Source organism: Aythya ferina (genome assembly GCF_964211825.1).
Source record: "Aythya ferina genome assembly, chromosome: 3".
Taxonomy (NCBI): Eukaryota; Metazoa; Chordata; class Aves; order Anseriformes; family Anatidae; genus Aythya; species Aythya ferina.
In genome coordinates this window covers 107,646,204-107,653,604 of record NC_140298.1, presented here as the reverse complement: position 1 = coordinate 107,653,604, position 7,401 = coordinate 107,646,204, and positions in this window count along the sequence as shown.

Here is a 7,401-nt window from a genome sequence, read left to right as displayed (position 1 = left end):
GATTTAGTCCAACTCCCCTGCTCAAAGCAGGTTCATCTAGAGCAGAGTTTCCTCATTCAGCCCAGGATGCTGTTTACTTTTTTGCTGTAAGGACACATTGCTGATTCATGCCCATCTTCCTGTACACCAGATGCCTCAGTTTTATTTTGTTTTCTGACAAGCTGCTTTGCAGCTACTTGGCCCCCAACCTGTGCTAGTGGAAGGGGTTATTGCTCCCCAGGTGCAGGACTTGGCAACCCTCATTGTTGAACTTCATAATATACTTGTTGGCAACACAAATATCTGATGTATCGACCAGTCCTCCCAGTTTTGTATCTTCTGCAAAATTCCTGTCGGTGTATGCTGTCCCTCCCTCCAGATTATTAATGAAGATGTTAAACAATAGTGGCCCCGGTATCAGCCACTGGGGTATACCACTAGTGACTGGCATCCAGGTGGATTTTGTGCTACTAATCAAAACCCCTTTGAGCCTAGCTGTTCAGCTATTTCTCAGTATAATTCTGTCTTTTGATCTCATCCATATTTCATCAGTTTGTCTATGAAGCTATTATGGGAGGTAGTGTCAACAACCCTGCTGAAGTAAAGATAAATAGCATCCACTGATCTTCCCTCATTCACCAGGCCAGTCATCTCATCAAAGAAGGCTATAAAGTTTATCAGACATGGTATAAGGAAGAAATTCTTTACTCTGAGGTTGCTAAGGAGCTGGTTGCCCAGAGAAACTGTGGATGCCCCATCCCTGGAAGTGATCAAGACCAGGTTGGATGGGGTTTTGGCCAATATGGTCTAGTGGAGGGTGTCCCAGACCTTGACAGGGGGGTGGCATTAGATGGCATTAGGTCCCTTCCAACCCAAACCAAACCATTCTGTGATTCAATGATTTCCTTATTATCAATCAATGCTGACTACTCCCAAGCAATTTCTTGTCCTTTTTTATGTTTGGAAATAGTTTCTAGGACTTGTCACATCAAATTCACATCAATTTAGGTGAAGCTGTCCAGCCTGTAGTTAACTAAAGTCTCTTTGTCCTGCTTGAATTAAAGAGTTACACCTGCTTTCATCCAGTCTTCAGTGACGTTAGCCAGGTCTCAGCACTCTTTGTGCTTCCCAGCAGGTCACATGGGTATGTGTATGTCCAATTTGTTTAAATGCTCCCTAACCTGAACCTTCTCTAGCAAGAGTAAGTCTTTTCTCGAAACATTCTGTCTGGTTTTGGGGGCCTGGGATTTCTGAAGGCAAATCCTACCATTAAAAAGCGAGGTAAAGGAAACACTGATTTCCTTGACTGCATTCTTTGTCACTAGGTCCCTTACCCGATTTAGCAGTGGGCACACATTTTCTGTAGCCTTCCTGTCGCTCTTGATACACTGGTAGGAGCACTTTGTGCTGCTATTCATGTCCTTCACCAGATTTAACTCCAGAGAGGGTTTGGTCTTCCTAATCCTAACCCTGCATGCTCAGACAGCGTTTATATTCTCCCTAGGTCACTTGTTCCTGTTCCCATTTCTTGTATGTTACCTCTATATTTGAGTTTAGTCAGGAATGCCATGTTCATCCACGTAAGCATCTGCCACCTTTCCTTGGTTTCTGCTCATCGGGATGGTCCATTCTTCAGCTTGGATGAGGTGATCCATGAAAAACAAGCTTTTCCTACAGTCCTCTTCAGGACTGTTTCCCATGCAATTCTTCCAATCAGACCTCTGTCAAAAATTGGAGTTCCCAAATTTAATCTTTCCTGGAAGACATTTTGTGGTTGTATAGCTGGGAATATGCTTTAAAATTAACACGTCTTAACAGTGTGACCAGCAGGGCTAGGGAGGTGATCGTCCCCCTGTACTTGGCTCTGGTGAGGCCGCACCTCGAGTACTGTGTTCAGTTTTGGGCCCCTCGCTACAAGAAGGACATGGAGGTGCTTGAGCGGGTGCAGAGAAGGGCGACGAAGCTGGTGAGGGGCCTGGAGAACAAGTCCTACGAGGAGCGGCTGAGGGAGCTGGGCTTGTTCAGCCTGGATAAGAGGAGGCTCAGGGGCAACCTTATCGCTCTTTTTAGGTACCTCAAGGGAGGCTGTAGCGAGGTGGGGGTTGGTCTGTTCTCCCACGTGCCTGGTGACAGGACGAGGGGGAATGGGCTTAAGTTGAGCCAGGGGAGTTTTAGGTTAGATGTTAGGAAGAACTTCTTTACTGAAAGGGTTGTGAGGCATTGGAACAGGCTGCCCAGGGAAGTGGTGGAGTCACCATCCCTGGAGGTCTTTAAAAGACGTTTAGATGTAGAGCTTAGGAATATGGTTTAGTGGGGACTGCTAGCGTTAGGTCAGAGGTTGGACTCGATGATCTTGAGGTCTCTTCCAACCTAGAAATTCTGTGATTCTGTGTCTTCTAAAACTATTAGAAGTGTATGCTTCAATGAACATAAAAAGTCAAGAAATATAAAATCTCGCTTATCTGAAAAGTTTGTTGATGGTTTCAGGTATTTTTAAGAGGGTTTTTTATTATTATTTATTATTAATAATAATTATTATTATTAATTATTTATTTATTATTTCCTTGAAAAGTAAGACACTAATTACTATTCTCTTGCCTCAGATGAAATCTCTGATGCAAAATTCTAGAATCTATGGACATGAAGCACATTAGATAATGTAATGGAAGCCAGTGAACTGAAACAGTGACACAATTTTTATTCATCTGTAAGTGAATAAAGCCTTGTTTGTTTAAAAAAAAAAAAAAAAGAAAAAAATGAAAAAAAAAAAAAAAAAGACATCTAATAGATTTAATATTTTAACCTAGTAGTTTGTAGTGCTTCCTGCTGTAGACTAATAAAGGTGAATTCCTGACTGCCAAATGATCCAAATTCTGCAAACCTGATTCTTCTTTGCATCAATTTGACATAAATATAACTCAGTTGATTGCAAAAGATCTGTTTCTGATTGACATGGGTGTAAATGATACTCTTTGTGTTTTTTTCAGTTGTGCCCTTTGACCCAACTTGCTTATTACTGAGTAAGTTGAGTCTTCTGCTAGTGCAGATCAATGACATAACCCGATAATCTTGCAGAGATCTGGCTCTTGACTGCTTTGAAATTAAAACTAAAAAGAACAGTGCAGTAGGTGTTATAGAAAATCAATAAGTATATAGTTAAAAAACAGACCAACCAAGCACTAATCCCTAGTTTAACAGGAAGATACATTATGAATTTTCAGCTGATCTCAATTTGGAATCCAGCTGGAATTATCAAACTCTTGTCTTGCATATTTGGACTGTGACAAATGTACAGACCTGGGTATTAAGGTCTGTACATTTTCATCAGAATATTGTCATTACTCTTGCAATTCTAAAATTGCTAAAAGAATTTAAAGTTCAGAAAATTTTTATGTGACTTTGGTCATAACTGCTATTACAGCCCATGTGATTGTTCTTATTCTGATGCTGCATTTGCTTCAGAGCAATCCTAGGACTTAAATAATATTTCCATTAATTTTAGTGAAATGGCAAACAGATACTTCCTTACTGCCTTGAAAATTGTGGAAGATTTTCTATCTTTAGATGCACAAAAGAAGTTGGAGGATAGCAGTAGATGATCAACCTCAACAGGTTTTAGGTTATACATAATAAAAAGAGGACAAAGACTTGGAACGTATGCAGGCACTGTGCAGTTCAGAAATTGCTTTCCCATGTGGTTGTGTGATGTGGCAATGTCCCAAGTCAAATCATGTCATATGGAGAGGGCTTGGTAAGGAAAATATTCTACCCTAGACGAAGAACTTTGTCTCTTTACAGGCATAACTTCAGGATGCCAAGGTTTAAGCAGGTTGCTGGCTTAACTAACCTTACCTCCCTTTCTTTGACAGCAGCACAGCATTGTGTGGGGCCTCAGTTTCCACTCCATTTGCTGCCTGAGGGCCCACCTCAGGCTACAACCTCTGCTACTTGATGCTTAGCCTTATTGTGTGTAAAGCTGCCTGTGAGGGAATGCGAGGTGGCTCACCTTAGCTCACCCATAAACAGCCTCCATCTGCCCTGTTGTAAATGGAGTCTTCCCAGTGAATTCAGAGATGTGAGAACTAAACAGTTTGTTATTTTTTATGAGAAGGTTTTTGAAAATAGTTACTTTGTACAATTTTTACAACAGAGATTAAAGTTTGATAATTTCAGACATATTTCTAAATCAAATGTTATGTTTATATGTTTTTGTTTGTTTGTTTTCTGACAGAATTTTCTATGCATTTCTTAGTTGTGTCTTTGGTTTAGGTTATAATCCTTTTCATGTCTTTTGTTTTGTTTTGTTTTTGCACACAAGGCTGTGGTTAATTATAAGCATTTTAACTATGAAACTCAGGCTTAAATAGCATGCAGCATCATAGCTCAAAGGCTTTTTAATAGAAACCTTCCCAAACATGATTCCCTACAGTGGAGTTAAATTAGGATTCTTAGATGAACTTCACTGAGCAGATATAGTCCTAGCTGCTGAGATACTGAATGTACCAATATAAGACCAAACCACAAAGTACATTTAAAGAAATTAATTTAGGTAAAGAAAACTTCTGTTATCTAGCCAACCTTATTAAAGGATTTTGTGGAGATTTGTGTTATGTATATCAGATCATATTTGTTCTTTTGATTAATTTTGGATCACACATACTCAGGCCTACAGTGGAAGATTATTTCTAACTAGTGACTTATGCAATTCTTTCTAACTACTGACTTATGCAGTTCCTCGCAGCTGTGTTTTAAAACTTCAAGGTGAATGCCACATTTGTTTTACATAGTCTGTCAAAGTGACATTTGCTTTATTAAATCTGAAAGCTTAAAAACCTAATGAAGATTTCTTTTGTTCACTAGTTTCACACTGACATTGAGACCCACTATTCTGAATATATGTTGTACAACTGTAGTTACTTTAATTGAGACCAAATAAGACAAATAGTTTTGCTCTTTATTTTTTTGCCATTCATGGTATAATTGGCCAGGTCCTTAAATAATGTAATCCAGCACAGGTTAAATGAAGTCAATAGAAACAGTCAAATATATGCTATCTGGAAAATAATTTAAATTAATTTGCTGGAATATATTACTTCTGAAACAAGATTATTTTACAAACAAGCACCAGTAGTCCTCCCTATTATTTTCCAAATGGAAAATGGAGTTTTACTACACAGGAATTACAAAAGTATGCAAATAAATTGAATCCAGAGGTATGGTGTAACAGAACTGAGAAAACACAGCACAATTTTGGTAGAGTTTGATATAGTCCAAGCTACTGAGAATTGTTCACGTTGGAAAATTTGATATTCCTCACTTCTTTCATACTTATGAAATAGAATTAAACAAGCAAGCAAACTGTCCTTTCTTTAACTCTGACCCTACGAGCAATTTGAAATGTCATATTTAATAAAAATCAACCAACAAAAGACTAACAAGCAAATATTTTTGAGTTTTAGTTCTGAAAGATGCAGCCTTCAATTTAATTCAGATTATTTTTTTGCAGGAACTTTGGGGCCATTTCTGTGTAAAATTAAAGGGCCACGAAATACGAGTTTTTTTGGAAAGTCAATCTGTTGGTTTTTGTTTGTGTGTGTTGGGAAAGTTCATTTTTCCTGAGCCGTTCATTCAATTGTATCACAATTGTATTAGAAACTTCTGCTGGAATAATTCCTCTGAGACATCTTTTATTGACCTCATGGGTCAAGAAGCATAAAAATGAAAGATAGCATTTTAGACTCTGCAGTGGCGGGTCGTTTACCTCCCTGATCTTGAAAGCAGGATGAAAATAATTCATGGTCAGAGTTGCTAAAAAGACGTCATCTCACCTTCTTCTTAATGGCATTAATTTATTTTTATTATTATTTATTTATTATTTTATCCATTAAAAAAAAAATAGAAAATACATTTTTTCTTGTGTTTGAAGCAGGTAAATTCTTCCTAAGCTTTGCTCAGCTTGGCCTGCCTGATTTGAAGCATAGATTTTTGAGTCCAGCCTGCCACAGACATCTTGAAAAAATGGTGGCAGGTTTTAGAACCTTTATTTTAATTTGGTCTTTCAAGGGGTATCACTTAAAGCAGCGCTGGGCTTTGTCTGAGATAGCAAACTGTGACCTCCTCTATGCAGTCCTCCAAAGACTGGGGAGAGACAGACTGCTGAAGAGCCTCATCCTTTCTGGAGCTCCTATGCACTGAATAAGCCCTTTAGAAATGTCTTTCAGTCTCTCCACTATGGACCATGCATTGGACTGAAAGGCCAAGATCCTGGTTTGAATGGAATGCCAACTTTTACGCTGGTCAGAAGGAGAAGCATCTGCTCATCTTAGTGTTCCCACTATGCAGAACTTTTGCTTTGAGCAATGCCTAGTGCACTGTCTGGCTGTCCTGTGCTGGGATTTCTGCAATAATGAACGATTGGAAACAAAAGCAACAATATAAAATATTTTGTTTTCATACAGGTTTAGTTGATTTCTGAGGATCTGATTCAAAGTCTGTTCAAGTCATTAGCCTTTGAATTGACAAGCTGAATACAGAGAAAAAAAAACTCTTTATTCCTACAAGCTGTAACTTTTTCTTCATGTGCTCTAATAAATCATCTTTTTTTCTAGTAGCACTCAGCTACCTGACAGCATAACCAGCAATGCTAATTTCCACCACAGGGTTCAGCAGTTCAACCTTATTGGGTTACTAGGAACTCCTTTTGACTTACTCTCTGGTCTCTTCCATCTGTATCCACTTTGAACAAATGTCCTTTGAATACTATGTTTTAAGACATGTTAACTTATGTTTGCTAAAACATGAGTTTTGTGCTTTGCCACAGTAGTGGAGAGTTATCCAAAATTTCCTTCATAACATCTGGGTGTAAATCTGCAGTCTTTGTACACTGTAATTACAAGAATCTTAAAAATAAATCTTCCCTTTTATTACCATAAATAACCATTCAACTGAAAATATTCAATAGCTATTCAAATAAAGCATTTGCATCAGCAACAGCATGCAATGATTGGTAAAATCACAGAACAGTTTTATTGCATAGATTCTAAATATATATATATATATCTACTTTCAAAACTGCAGCATGTATTAAAAAAAAATAAACAATATATGTTTATATTATTATATTCTGGGATTGTACTTGTATTTTAAAATAAATGTCTCCACTATTTTATGCCCTGTATTGTGTTTTGTTTCTTTGACATGTGAAAAGTGTTTGCTGATATATGTGTATTCTAGAACATATGTAGTAAAGATCTGCTTCTGAATCCAGTCCAGAAGTTTTGCTCATTTGAGCATAGAAAAATGAATACTCACCTCAGCTAGAGATCTGAACATCAGAACAAAGCAATGTCAACTGCTTTCAAAGACATGTTGATGTTTTACATTTGGATCCATTGAAGAAAGTCACAAATTACTTATGGGCAA